Source organism: Aplidium turbinatum, chromosome 4 (assembly GCF_918807975.1).
Source record: "Aplidium turbinatum chromosome 4, kaAplTurb1.1, whole genome shotgun sequence".
Taxonomy (NCBI): domain Eukaryota; kingdom Metazoa; phylum Chordata; class Ascidiacea; order Aplousobranchia; family Polyclinidae; genus Aplidium; species Aplidium turbinatum.
In genome coordinates, this window is record NC_137475.1 from 41,165,167 (window position 1) to 41,180,692 (window position 15,526).

Consider the following 15,526-nt stretch of genomic DNA (forward strand, 5'->3'; position numbering starts at 1 on the left):
ACAAACAAATGTGGGAGGTTATAATTATAGACAAAGAGAAGCACAATCTAAATGCTACGCAATGACAATCCAATCACTACGGTTATCACAGGTTAATTTTGCGGAAACAGATAATGTCTAAATACAATGCACGAGGCTTACGTTGTGATAATTGACGGAGCATGTCAGAGGGCACAGAGCGTCCTCTCTCTGCGACACGGGGAAGCAAATCGCACAGCGGCCGGACGAAGCAACTGCACGAAATGCCACACCGCGCGGCGCGAGAGAAAAGCATCGTGACAGCAGGATGGGGAAACTAACTAAGCGGGGAAGGTGAAAAAAACGGACAAACGTTTAAATGAAACCAAACCAGGACTTTAGTGCCAGCAGACAACCAAGGGAAGCGACGAAGCTAGAAGTGCCCAGCCTCACGACAACTTGCAAACACAACAACTGAAAGATAGATAGACTGAAAGCATGATAGTTATACGAAGCGACTGCACGGGAAACCAGTCCAACAGGGCAGGAAGCGGTGGACAGATGAATGCCAGTAGCTGTGACGAAACAAGGCCAATAAGGTTGTTCTTTCTTTTTGATAACAGCTATGTATGAGCTGCTATCCAACCTGTCTTCTTCCTAACTTTCAACTCAAGTTCCACATGTGTTGAGTGAAGATTGATGGTATATTGTTAACAAGAGACGGGTTCAATTGTGATGTGAAATAATCACTTCACACTCTTATTACGTCCGTCCGTTAGATTCACACATTGTAAAGAAAGAGGAAACACGTTTGCAAAACACAAGTTAGAAAAATTAGAGAAAGAATGACGAGAAATTGTCGCTCAAGCGTGACAGTGCATCGCAATGATGACGTCACGATTGCGCGACAATCCATGTCACAATACGGAGACAGATAACTTGGCCATAATTTCGTGAATATAGCAGCCTCCAAGATGAATATTACAATATCCATCTTCCAGAAGATTATTTTTACCTAAACGAAATTACTCATCATTGGCCATACCTAACACACATTAAACATAATTGCAATGTCGCATAATACTGTCGTATAAATAACATACATAGTCATGTAGATGAACCTGTAGTCCCATACTGCTATCTGAAGGTATTTAACACTTTGCTCCTCAAAGGGAGGCCAGATTTGGCCCCCCCCTCATATTTCCTTTGATTATTTGAAGCACAGTAACGCCATGCACTTGGTTTTTCTTGACTTTTCCTAAAATTGCCAGGCGGATCTGATGATATTAAATTTGATGCTAACAGTTGTGTAGTTTTCTTGTAAATTCAAGATTTTGGTGAATTTTTGCTATTTCTAGCTAACTTCCAGCAAAGCGTGAAATGGATTACATTGCGATAACAAGCCATAAGCTCATAATTGCTTCGTGCATCGATATGCGCGAGCAGAGAGAAACGTCCTCTTGTTTTCCTTTGTTTGGTTTGACCTCAATAATACAAAGCGCGTTATTTCTTACGCTACAAAAGAAAAGCCAGTGATCACAAAGCTGTTAATTAGAAAAAATAATAGCAAACGTTTTTTGCGTTATCAGCTCTACAAAGAAGAATAGCAATCCACGATCAAAATAGTAGGCTATGTAGGCCACAAACTATTCAAAACAGTTATTTCAAGTAGATAATATTCATTGACGAATAAAAAACGTTACAATAAGAAATCATGGGTAAAGGCACGAAAACCTGGTTTCGAAATAAACGTTTTATGGAAATACTCTCATTGACAAGCATTGCAATTGCGGAAATGTATGACTGCAAATGCTTTTGGGAGAAGCCGGAGAAATAGCGTTTTTGCAAACAGTAATTGTGAGATACACTCAAAATTATGAGATAGGCTCCATTTACACGTAGCAGCTAACTCGATGGCGTCCTTTCCCTGCTTTATGTCGCCTACTTTTTCTTATGTCCTGCATTATTGTTTCACCGTGCACTGTGTGTTGTTCCAAAGAGCGCAAAATAAAGATGATAATGCCTCATGTACATTACAAAATATTTTGTAATGTAGACAAGGCATAAAGTTAGGCGTCACATTAGACAAAAAACAAATCAGCTTTCTTGATCATTGATTCAACGTCTGAATACGTTGCGTCAATGTACAGAAAAAGAGGCCGGCTATTGTGAAGACCCGCCATTTATAAAGGATCCGATTATACCAAAAGTGAGACAAACTAGTGGATCAAAGAATGAATAAACAATGCTGAGGAAACTAAATCTAAGTGACGAACAATACCGATGTCTTCATTTATCTTGGAAAAATGCTGCCTAAACTTATCAACAAAAAATACAGTAAATAACGGCAAGGATCCCGAAAGCAGAATTTGCTCAACTTTGGCATGAATTTAGTCAGACATTTACAGTAATAATTCCACACATACAATAACGGGCTTTCAACGGCTGTAAGATACATAATAATCAACCTGGTTCTGGGCGGTTTGTGTAACAGCTTAGGGGAAGACACTACTTGAAATGATGCACCACTCAAAATATTTTCAATGAAGATTGAGTCTAAAAACCGATGTGGATTGTGCTTCACAATGACTTCAAGTTTAGGACAGAAAAGGCACAAAAATATCACGATGAAAATAAAGACCTTGTGGGAAATTTTCGAGAATCATAACACGATGCAAATACCAAAAACGCGTAGTTTGCATGCTGGTCTAAGCTGGCCGGCAACCACAAAGGTAGACAATACAGGCAGTTTATATTTCGATAACAGCGCAATAAACATTATAAATACGTAAACCGACAATTTTCTTTTACAAACATTTTACGTCTAATAGTAAATTTTTCCCCAACAATTTTTTGTAAAGCGCTTGCAAACCACGGTTTTGTAAAATAGTTCATCATTATTATTTTTTACTTCTCGGATATTCTAAAACGTCATCAGCAAAATCACAAAAAAAAATTTATTACTTCAATGTAGTAGGCCTAAGAATTTTTTATAGAATTGTAGCCACGTTGTTTCAACAAAGAAGCCATTTTTTGGCAATATAAAGTTATAGAAAATAATTTGCAATCATGCAAATGTTTGGGAAGAATCTAGGAAGTCTTCTCACAATCTGGCACAAAATGATTATGTTTATTGTATTTCTGCAATATTTTTTACGACAAACTTTGAAGCTTCGTTATAATCATTTTTATCTTTGAAGTCAAAAGTTAATTTTTTTTTTGGCCAGAAACATAATCGCTGCCTTGCTGATGTTGTCGCCTTTACGCGTATTTTTTGTGCTTCAAACAATAAGAACCCAGTCAGCAATCCAGTCCTTTTACATTGATTCAACATTTGTAAACGTTAAATTTATGTAGATTTGCTGACTGTGGGTTATTTCACATTTCCTTTGTTTACGCATGTTCCTCAATTCGCTGTTGTATTGTTTCGACGCTGGAGGACTAAAAATGTTATTTCAAATTCATTGACACAATCTTCAATAAAAAGTGAGCTTCGAACTTAGCTTTGTTGATGTAAATGCTGTATTTTTTGTGGATGTAATTTATGAGTCATGTTTAAAAACACCCGTAAGCGAAATGACTTATGATGTGGCCTGCATGATATTTGTGTTGCGACTTGACACAAATCCACAATTTCAAAAGCACCTAATTTGAACTTAGAAATTTCAGATAATTTCAACAACTTGTTCAATTGTCTTCTCTCTACTAAAAATATTCATACTACAAACTCAATTGTAGACATAAAATACACAAACGAAGATGTAAACAGCTATTCAAGCAGGCTAAGGTGTTACTTATGAGAAATTTGGTTCCATAAAACTAGAAGCTAGCCATGAGTTTCGGAATGCATTAGTTTAGGATAAAAATGTAAGACAACAAACGCAGTTTTGTTTTTTTTCAAATTCGTGTAACAATGTTACTCTGATTGTAACTATTTTAGAATCAGTGAGTAGCTTACAATAAGATTTGCTCGCAAGTCGTAAATTCTAATCAATGCAATGATTCGGCACACCGCACACACACTTCGTGCGTTCGATCGAGCTCTTTGTTATTCAGAAGTTTGCATGAAATCGGATTAGCACGGTAATTAAATAGCGGCAAGTTAAATCAAAATTGTCGTTTTTGGGTACTTTTGCAAAAATTGAAATATCAAGTTTAATATATAAAATTTTAAAATAATGACTTTTCAAACTTATAGACAAATGATTTGCTTTCACACCAGTGCAACTTCTGTTGAAATATCACCAGCGGATAACACGTAACAGCTGATTGAATTTGATCCAAAAATGGCCCCCCCTTGAGCAGTTAACTTCCAAAAAAACGTTGAAAAGCAAAGGGTTAAAACGGACCATGTTTACACGACATCATTAACACACTATAGGCTACACAAGGTTATGCAAAAACAAAGTTGTCATATGAAGATACTAAATTAAATGTAAAAGAATGAATAAGATGCTCAGCTTAGTCACAGGTATCACAAGCAAATTTGCTGTAAGCGATATTGGCGTGACTCAAAGTGACAATATGTACTTGATAAATACATATGGTTCCAGCCAGACTGTATCTATTTATTTTGTGAACAGCGAGCATAAGCATCATACATCACACAAGTCATAAACAATTAAACATTAATAAAAAAGTTAACACATTTTCTATGAGTGACGTCCCTTAACGTCCATCTGGGGGGCCCGAACCAACTGGAGCGAGCACAGCAGTGCGTGCCCGCGCGCCCTCTACCGGAGCAACGCAAGAAATATTACGAAGCACGGTTTCAACGTGCGACTTCTTTGTGTTAGTGTCCCATGCTACCACAGCCTCCCTCACCCTTCTCACAAACTCTTTACCCTTTCGATGCTGCGGTAAAATTTCAACCACTCTGCCGACTCGGTAGTCCCCTTGTTTAGGCCGATCGTTCATATCCCATACCAGGACCAAGTCTCCTGGTTCTAAATTGCGACGGATGTTTCTCCATTTTCTTCGACCCCGCAGCTTAGGTAGGCAGAAATCTGTCCAGCGACCCCAAACGTTATTGGCGAGTGACATGCTCCGACGCGATTCTGCCAGCGTGGCTTCTTTTAACTCCTGCCTTAATTCATCCACAATGCAGTCGCGCGTCAAAAGTTTTAACCAGTCCACGTTCTCAAGGTCATCGCGAACCTGTACTTTCCTGACTGTGACACGACTGTCCGAACAGAGAGGAGACCGCCCCCCTCCAGCTAGCCATCCCAACGGTATGTTGATCGCGTGCGGCTCATACAACGTTTTACCAACTCGCTCTTCAAGCACAGTTAACAAGAATGGACAGTCATCGCCTATCAAAGTGTCCACAGTCTGACGATTTTCTAATTCAAACACACTAATGTCATCAAAATGTCTGTAACCACTCAATTCTTGCTTATGGGGCAAGGTTTCAATGTCATCGCTCCATGGCGTCGAACAAACAACATTATCTATGTTAAAACTCTCACCAGTCGACAACGATTTTACCATAAATTTGACCAAACCAGTATCAACTTTCGCGTCACCGTTCAAGGTTTTCATGGTAAAGGAAATGTTTTCATAGGGCTGTAACCCCAACTCTGCACACAAAGATTTTGATACCAGCGTTATCTGGGATCCATAATCAAGCTGACAGTACACCAACTTTTCTAAGCTAGTTGCCGGGTTTATGACCTTCACAGCAACTGTTCGGTTTAAAACTTTACAAGGTGTCACTTTCACATTTCTCAAGGAGACTGATTTTTCTCTACCTTGAACTCCAGTTTTATTAACCGCAGACTTGTCCACTTTGTCCACAGCGGACTCGCGTACCTTCTTTGGAACTGGTTTGTTTGCTGGCCTATCATTAACGACCCATTCATGCAACATAGCGAAATGCTTTGGCGTTTTGTAGTTAGCGTCCTGACACTGATCACAGTTCATGGCACAGCGACAATCTCTAGCCCGATGCTTTCCTCCACAATTATAACAGAGCCAATGTTTGTAGAAAAACTCTTCACGCTTTGCCACAGTCATACCCTGCAAACGATGACATACCTCCAAACCATGATCCACATTCACACCAAACGAAAGGCAACACTCACACAGCGAGACACTCGTTTTTGACGTTGCGGAATTTATATTACCATAGCCGTCAACCTTGGCCGCCGTATGTTTCACTTGAAATGCACCCGCGTCCCTTTTACTCTCCGACTTACCAACAGAATGGATTATTGCTCGACTTATGGTCCTCACTCATTAACCAAACGCCAAAGTCGGTTGATTTCGCATTTTCTTCCGCAATGACAAATTGCAACAATCTATCAAAGGAAGGGTCCGCTGTACCACCAAATTTATCACCTAAGAAATCAATAAAGCGTTGACGCGCATACACGGGCAAACGTTTAGCTAGGTCACAGACAAATTTCCCTTCAAGGTAGTCCAACCGCTTGTATGCTGCCGCATATATTTGGCAATCTAGTAATTCTGCCCGAAACTTGCGCCAATCAGTAATGTCAGCCCCGACACACGCGGCCCAAATCGGATACTTTTAACACAAGCCTCAGAATTAAAACCGCCGCGAACAGAAAATCTTAAAGACAAACGCTCCAATGCCATATTAGCACGCATTGCTTCGTTGTAACCTGGGGTGCTACTGATCACCAAGCTTATGTCTTGAGCAGCAGTTTTAATACATGCTGCTCTAATCAAGCTCAATCTCATATCCTCATACGGGCATTTTTCTAACAAAGCATTTATCTCGTTTTTAAAAACAATAAAAGGCATAGAAAACCAGTCATATTTTATGAGCGAGGCCATGTCAAGATAGTCCTTCCTTGACGCCTTTTCGCACGCTCCGTCGTAGGCTAGGGGCGGTTGCTGTTCTCTCCTTGCCATCACGTCACTTTCATGCAGGGGTAAGCCATAATACCCATCATGGACTGCACTACCCTTAGGGATATACCTAGTAGTATCAGTAAATCCTGGCGGAGGTCTAATAGGTCTCTCATAGACAGGTACATTTAAGCTAGGGGCCATTAACTTGTCTGCTTTGTTAGCAGCCTCCTTATGGGCACAGAATTTAGACAACACTGAGTGAGGGGCTTTTTTTGGTTTCTCGGTTTCCTTGAGATGGGGACCATCTTTCACCTGGGCGCTCGTCATGGAATCCCGCGTGCGATAACTCCTCAAGCTATGTGTCTTCTCTGTATAGCATTCCGACATGGCCATCTGCTTCTGCAAGCTTGCAAGTACTTGTAACTCCCTAAGCTCTCTGGCCAGCTTACGCTCTTCTCGGGCTTCCTGTTCCCGGGCCTCCTTAAGCTCTCTGGCCAGCTTACGCTCTTCTCGGGCTTCATTAAGCTCTTCTCGGGCTTCCTGTTCTCGGGCCTTCTTCAATTTCTTTGTCTCTCGCGCCTCATCTAAGCGGTTCTCAATTTGAATCTGTTCTAATTGAGTTTCCAGATCAATCTGAGCTAGAATATGCGCAGACCTTCTGCTTTTCCCTGCAGATGAGGGAGGGACCCCAATGGTTATGTTTGGCAGGGAAGCTGAATTTACTGGGAGCGAGTCTGTTAGCTCCTCCCATCGTTCTTTACATCTCCTCACCAACACCTGAAACTCGGGGGCGACTCGAGGTTCGGAGTCCTCTTTCTGCGTAATGGCACAAAAGTCTAACCCTCCAATCTAGAGCCTTGACATGCTGTGAGTCCAATTCTATGACTTCGTCTCTGCTTCTTAGTTCCGCAAGCTGTCTCGTGGCCGCACTGGTGTCACTAAGTAGCTGACGCCTTCGTTGACGGGCTTCCCTGTCAATCTGTAGCCCTAACACTTCCTGGTGAACCTCCTCTCTACCGACCTCTGAGGGCAGTTGTGATTGTACTACTGGTCCACTCACCGGAAGCCGCGCTACGGTGGCCCCACTCTCCACGACAGATCCACCTCGCCCCACCAAAGAGCGGCGGACCGGCTCCTGTACACTCCCCAGCCCGCCCGAGACCCACAGACAGTCCTCAAGGGAAGCGGCACTCATAGTTATTTCAGTAACTTATTAAATGGAATATGTACGGTAATCAACAAATTAATCTTTTACTACTAAATTTCAGTAGGCTACACAAATTTGCTATAAAAGCTCGATAACATACACAATCAAATTAAGCAGCACACTGACCAGAGGCAGGAAATAGTCCTCGCACCACTGCCCTTACGAGAAGCGTCGCACCCTTTGTCCACGTGGTCCAGTTTCAAAATGGCGTCGCGCGCTTCGTCTTGTGGTCGGTGGAATAACACAGTTTTTTGCTCTCCTCGGACAGTTCGATCGTCGACGGATTGTTGGTCTGGTGACCGTTCCCCAGCCGCTTCAGGCAGTATTAAGTCAGCGTGATTATACTGCCCCACAGTAGAATTAGTGACTTCTCGTATTCTCGACCTGGAGATCTGGTTTCGCTTTTTCGATTGCTCTTCCTTGGCCGCTTCGGTTGGCCAGCAATATGCGTTTGACAACACCAGCAACAAACAATTCTTGTAACTACAGCCTCACGATTGAAGTGACCTCCCGTTTAACACAATTAAAGATGTTCTTTCTTTTTGATAACCGCTATGTATGAGCTGCTATCCAACCTGTCTTCTTCCTAACTTTCAACTCAAGTTCCACATGTGTTGAGTGAAGATTGATGGTATATTGCAAGAGACGGGTGCAATTGTGATGTGGAATAGTCACTTCACACTCTTATTGCGTCCGTCCGTTAGATTCACACATCGTAAAGAAAGACGAAACACGTTTGCAAAACACAAGTTAGAAAAATTAGAGAAAGAATGACGAGAGATTGTCGCTCAAGCGTGACAGTGCATCGCAATGATGACGTCATGATTGCGCGACAATCCATGTCACAATACGGAGACAGATAACTTGGCCATAATTTCGTGAACAAAGGCAGAGGGCTACAGGCAAGCTGGTCGCAAGCAACATGTCGGCTTATATCTATGACGGCTGGGTAACGAAGGCAGGACAATGCCTATAGGGCAGAAAGCGACGGGCAAGCTAGTCGCAAGCAGCATGTCGGCTTATATCTGATACCACCTTAACAAGCAAGTTCCTAACAACAGTGGCTACAATGATAAACAACAAGGCGCTACTTGAACAAAACGACGGTAGTCAGACAAAGATTATAACAAGTACTATATACAGGAAGTGTGCTGCGTCGCACGCCTATATGACGGAAGCGTAGCTCCTAAAGACAACTACAGAGCAGGGAACTGCTAAACGAGGGAATGGTTAACTGAGGAAATGTATGCAGTTTCAAGTCTTACCCAGGACTAAGAAACGGTTGCAGTATTACGTCATGCCCAGGACGGAAAGCTAAGCGGGGAAAGTAAGCTGCATTACTAAACACCAAGTCCGTGTTCGGGCCAGGAGGAACGCGGACCACGGTCTAAAATTGCACTAGGTGTGATGCTGAATCGGACACTATGAAAGTTGTAATTGAAGGATGTACAATCGACTAGAGTCTAGACCAAGTACAACAAAAATGAAGGGATGTAAGGCACATGTCGATTATTAAGAGAAACCAATAAGCAGAGCAGGAGTGAAAGGGGATTACACGACAAGGCGCCAATAGAGCAGAATGCACGTTGACTTACATCAGACCAACGTCGATAGAGCCCAAAGTCAGTGAACGTCTATAGTAGAAAATTTCTACAGTGACCGCAATGGTTGGGCACAAGGGCGACAGGTAAGAGTGCGATTAGACATGCTAACATACAGATAACTATAACACTTAAGCCAAGTCCAAGGGAAGCAGCAGTTGAAATCCTATGAAATCCGACTCAGCAAACTCACGAAAACGATGATGAAGGCGTTTAAAGGAAAAATTGGAAGGTTGGATGCAGTTTCACGTTGTGCCCTGGACGAAGACTACTGTAATTATTTCGATAACTGTATGCAAGAACAGCGACTAGCTAATGAAAGATGGAATGGATGGATGCAGTTTCATGTCGTGCCCAGGACGGTGACTAAGCAAAAGAAAGGTGGAATGGATGGATGCAGTTTTACGTCGTGCCCAGGACGGAAAGCCGGTTAAGATAAATCATAGTCTTTCAAGTATGCGGGCGCAACGATGTTCCTACCGGCACGGGAGACGACGGAACTCCAATGATGCTCGCCAACGTCTACAATCAGAGCCCCGGAGCATTGCGCATATTCGCGTTCTACGGTGGGACCAGGTCCAGTTTGAGGCGAGAGCGCCTCCAACTTCTCTATTGCTACTATGGGATGAAGCACCGCTGCTTTAAGCCTATCGATCGATACCGTGTCAGCCTTGCTATTGATGCTCATGGTGAAGTACTTATCACTACGGTTGAGGATGAGATATGATCCTTGGTATGACCGTTGCAGGCTGCTCAACACTCTGTCCGTTCAGAAGAACACATGCGTACATGATAGCAGGGCGTCGTCTAGAAAGGTGGCTTGCTTGTTGGGATGCCTAGGGCGAGTGTAGCAAAGCGTTTGCATGAAGTATGACAGGTTCTGAGCATACAGTGAGCGTTGAATGTCCTCCCCGTTACGAGCATCGAAGAATTCGCCGGGAAGCCTTAGCAAAGTGCCCATATTCATTTGTGCGGCCGAACAGGATAGGTCTTCCTTCAGTGCAGAACGCAGTTTTAACATAACGAGACCCAGATTACTACACCAGGCAGCGGGGTTGTGCTGAGTTTTTAACCCTTTACACGTCAACGTTCCTAAAATGGGAACATGGAATTGAAGTCGCCCACAGCTTTACACAGACCTCATTTAAAAATGTTCTGTTTTGGATATTGTTATTGTTGAATGCTTATTGTTTCAGATGCGTTTGTTGAAAAAATAATATTTGCAAAATTTTTCCTTTATGAAAGCGATGGATTTAGTCAAAAATCATATTTTTCAGCTTTCGAAAAAAAGTGCTTCTCGAAAACACAAATCAAACTTTTTTTCGAAATATTTGCGTTTTTTATGTGAGAATATTACTAATAACTTGTTTCCTCTACCATTTGTTTCGTTATGTTTGACATTTTTCTTCTCATAATTAAATTTATAGGATGTTCCCAAAATGAGAACGTTGGCAACATGTGATACACAAATAACAGAGTTTATCTTAAAAAAGTTCTCACTACTTTTAGCAAGAGAATATTTTCACAGCTTGATAGTGTCACAGCTTGATGTTTTCACAGCTTGATCTTAAGCAGAAAACACTTCTATGACTTCTATCGAAGGAACGGAAAGAGCTTGCAGATGGCGAAAAAAAGACAAAGCATCACTCATCATCATCATCGGCCATGCCTGAATAAGGCGTCGGCTACCGTGAGTCTCCACAACGATCGATTGTCCATACTTCTAATTAGGTTTTCAAAATTTTGGTTTGTCCATGTTGAAAGATTTTTGAAGATTTCCAAACGTGGACGTCCCCGGTGCCTCTGACCAGGAAATCGCCCCATCATTGCCGAGTGTTCAATTCCGCGTTTGCGGTAGACATGCCCGATAAATGTCATTTGCCTTTTTTTGATAGTTGTGATGAGGACGCCAGGGGTGCACCCAGAGCGTCTCCACACTTCTTCGTTAGTGATTTTATCCATCCAGTTAATTCCCAACATTCTACGAATGAACCAAATTTCAGCACTGTTTATCTTCTTCTCTATCTTCGGGGATACAGTCCAAGATTCACAGCCATATAGCAGAACTGACCAAATGTACACATGTAAAATTCTTATTCTAGTGTTTAGAGAGATTGAATTAGATTTCAGTATTTTGTCCATTTTGATGAAAGCTTGTTTGGATTGTGCAATTCTCGATTTTACGTCGCTCCAGCATCGACCATTCGAAGTGACCATAGAACCCAGATAGTTGAAAGTATTTACTTGTGAGACTGTTGTATTTTGTATTTTGATATTATTTCTTTTGATGAGATGGTCATGCAGAAGGTTTTTGTTGCGTTCAAATTAAGTCCAAGGTTCTCACTTTGCTTAATGACTATGTTGAGTAAATTTTGTAAACTGGAGTTTGATGTGGCGATTAGTACTGTGTCGTCTGCGTATCTGATGTTGTTGAAGTGTTGTCCGCCTACAGAGACGCCTTCTTCGTCATCTAGATGTCGTAAGATCATTTCGCCGTAGAATGAGAAAAGATCAGGTGAAACTACGCACCCCTGTCTAACACCTCTCCGAATTTGTGTCCACTTGCTCAGCCCACCATCTATCCGGACTGCTGCTGATTGATCCCAGTAAAGCATCACTAAGCGACCCGAAAAAACTGCATCCATCCGATAAGGTTCAAGCTCATGGAGGGAAAAGCATGTTTGAGATATTTTCTCTGTTCTTTACTGATGACATGTTCTCTTTACTCGTAGAGCAAACAAGCTTATATACAAGGAGAGACAAGAATAGGATAAACTTCAAAGTTGATGAGGTTGATATGAGGAAACTTATTGGCTTACTAATTATTGTCAGTGGTTACCACAGTCTTCTATCAGAAAAAGACTATTGGTGTACAGCAGATGGCATGGAGGCACCAATATTTTCTAAGACCATAAGCAGAGACCGTTTCCGCAATATAAAAGCGTACTTGCACCTGGCTGGCAATCACAATCTAGCTCAGTCTAAAATGGCCAAGGTAGTGCCGCTGTTAGATCTTCTAGAAAATTGTCAACAATTTGGTACATTTCACCACTTAGGCAGTTACTAACCATTGACGAATCGATGGTTCCTTATCGAGGACTACACAGTGAAAAACAATATATAAAAGGAAAGCCAGTAAAGTTTGGTTACAAGTTGCGGATGTTGTGTAGCTCCGATGGTTATCCCTACAACTTCGAAACATACTGCGGTAAAAACGAAAGAAGAGCTGAACCTTTGGGAGCACACGTAGTTGAGACAATGCTGTCATGTGTTGCCGACAAAGACCAACATATTACTCTCTTTGACAATTTTTTCACAAGCCATCAACTACTGTACTTACTGATCTTGCTGGAGAAAGCATCAGAGCATGTGGTACAATTAGAGAGAACAGGACCGGTTCCTGTCCTCTCTCCAGTGAGAAAACCTTCCAGAAAAAGCCTAGAGGAGAATTTGATTACTGATCAGACGGCATTGTAATTTGTGCCAGATGGAACGATAATTGTGCTGTCACTGTTGCAAGCAATTACTGCGGTGTAGCACCAACTCAAACAGTTCAACGAAAAGTAAAACATAAGGGAAAATCAGTGACACAACCATTTATGATTGCTATGTACAATCAGGGAATGGGGGTGTGGATGTATGTGACAGGTTGCTATCTTCTTATTTTCTTAGGAATTCGATTGAAAAAATGGTGGTGGAATCTTTTTGCCCATATTGTCAACCTTTCAATTGTAGCTGCCTTCCGTTTTGATTATCACGGAAAGCAATGTTCTGAAAACCACCTTCAGTTCAGGCGCGAGATTGCTCGGTCATTGGTGAAAGTGGGGAAACCAAGCCGTCGACTTAGGGAACGTACTGCACCTCCGTCTGCAACAGTGCGATTCGACTCGTTGAATCATTTTCTTGTATCATCGTCACAATGAAGATGTGTATTGTACAAAAAAATACAAGGTGGCAATGCACAAAACGCGAAAAACGGATGCATACGTTATGCAGTGACGTATACCACCAAAAATAAAGTTAGTGACAGGGTATATAGTTGTAGAAAGTACAGCTACATGGTAGAAAGTACAGTGGTAGAAAGTACATTTGTTGTTTTTGGATCTCTTAAACGTGTGTACTTTTGTTTATTGTCTTTTTCAATGCTATTGTATCGAATAAAGTAGGCTACCCAAGCTTACGTCGTATTCAAATACAAAACACGTTACGATATGTTTTGGTACCTTTACATGCCAACGTTCCCATTTTGGCAACATAATAAAAAACAAACAAAGAAATAAAAATTTTAAAATTTTTTCATAAAATATTCTTCGTTGGACTAAAAACTACAATATACAAAAAAATCACTAACAAATAACGAGAGATAGTCTTCGCCGCCTGTAAAGGGTTAAAGAAACTTTTAGACTCCGGTTGAAGTGTTCATTGATACCGTTGGACGCAGGGTGGTATGCCGTGGTGTGCACAATTTTACTTCCCAAGAATGAGGCCATCTCGTGCCAAAGGACAGAGGTGAATTGCCTACCACGATCCGATGACAATACGCAGGGGGCTCCGAACCCGGAGACCCAATGCCGTATGAATGCGTCGGCACAGATCTTCGCGCTGATCTCTGGCAGGAGTATGGCTTCCGGCCAGCAAATAAATCTATCGATGACGGTTAAGATGTAACAGTACCCACCTGAATGCGGAAGGGGTCCTACCAGATCGACGTGCACATGTGAGAAACAAGCATCAGGAGCGTTAAAGTGTTGCAGTGGGGCAACGTTATGGCGTCCTATTTTGGTTTGCTAACAGGGCAAGCATTCCCTACAGCATTGCCGTAAATCGGACCTCATTTTCGGCCAGGCGAACCGTGCGGATACAAGATTACGGGTTGCTCTAATTCCCGGATGAGCCAAGTTGTGCAACGTTTGAAACGCGAGGGGCCTGTACAACTTAGGCACTAAAGGTCGATACCTCCCGGTACTGATGTCGCAAATTAAGGAGACCCCGTGATCGAGTAGAGTTTTTCTTTCTAACTTCAAGGAATGTTCGGACCTGCAGAATTCAGCCACTGATTTGTCATCCTCCTGCTCAATGGCTAGTTTGAGTAAGTCAATACCCGGAAAGTTTTCGAAGATGGCATTTATCTGGGGGCGATTTATGCAGTCAGCTACGACGTTATCTTCACTCTCTTATATAGGCCTACTGTAGATTAGACGTGAATTCCGAGATATAAGAAAAATGTCGATACTGCCTACCTGTAGCATGGGCAAGCGTACCCTTGAAGGCAGTGATGAGAGGTTTGTGATGCGTGAATATGGCAAACTTGCGACCTTCCAGGAAGTACCTAAAGTGCCTTAAGGCGAGATATATTGCTAATAACTCATGGTCGAATGTACAATAGCGTCTCTGAGTGTTATCCAGACATTTGGAAAAGAAAGCAATGGGCTTCTGTTTACCATCGATTTCCTGTTGGACCACGGCACCGACAGCAGTGGAAGATGCATCTACGACGAGAGAGGTCACGGCGCCGGGGGCTGGATACACTAACAGTGAAATGCTCTGCCTTCCTTAGACCTGTCGAAGGCTGAAATTGCATCTTCGGTCCAAGGTATCGGTTTCTGACCGGATAGCTTAGGAGTTAAGATTCCGTGTAGCGGCTGCAAGAGCCGTGCACAGTCGGGAATGAATTTACGATAGAAGTTCACCATGCCAAGATACCTCCTGAGCTGCCCTGCGTGTAGTGGGCGCTGAAACTTCTGGATTGCTTCCACCTTTCTGGAAAGGGGTTGAACGCCTTCAGAGTTTACTTTATGACTTAAGAATTTTACCTTCGGAACACCAAACACACATTTTCCCTTATTCAAAATGAGCCCGTAGTGCATTAAGCGTCGAAAAACTGCCCTCAGGTGGATCACATGTTCTTTCTTATGTTTGGATAAGCGACCTGTGTCCCCTTTTG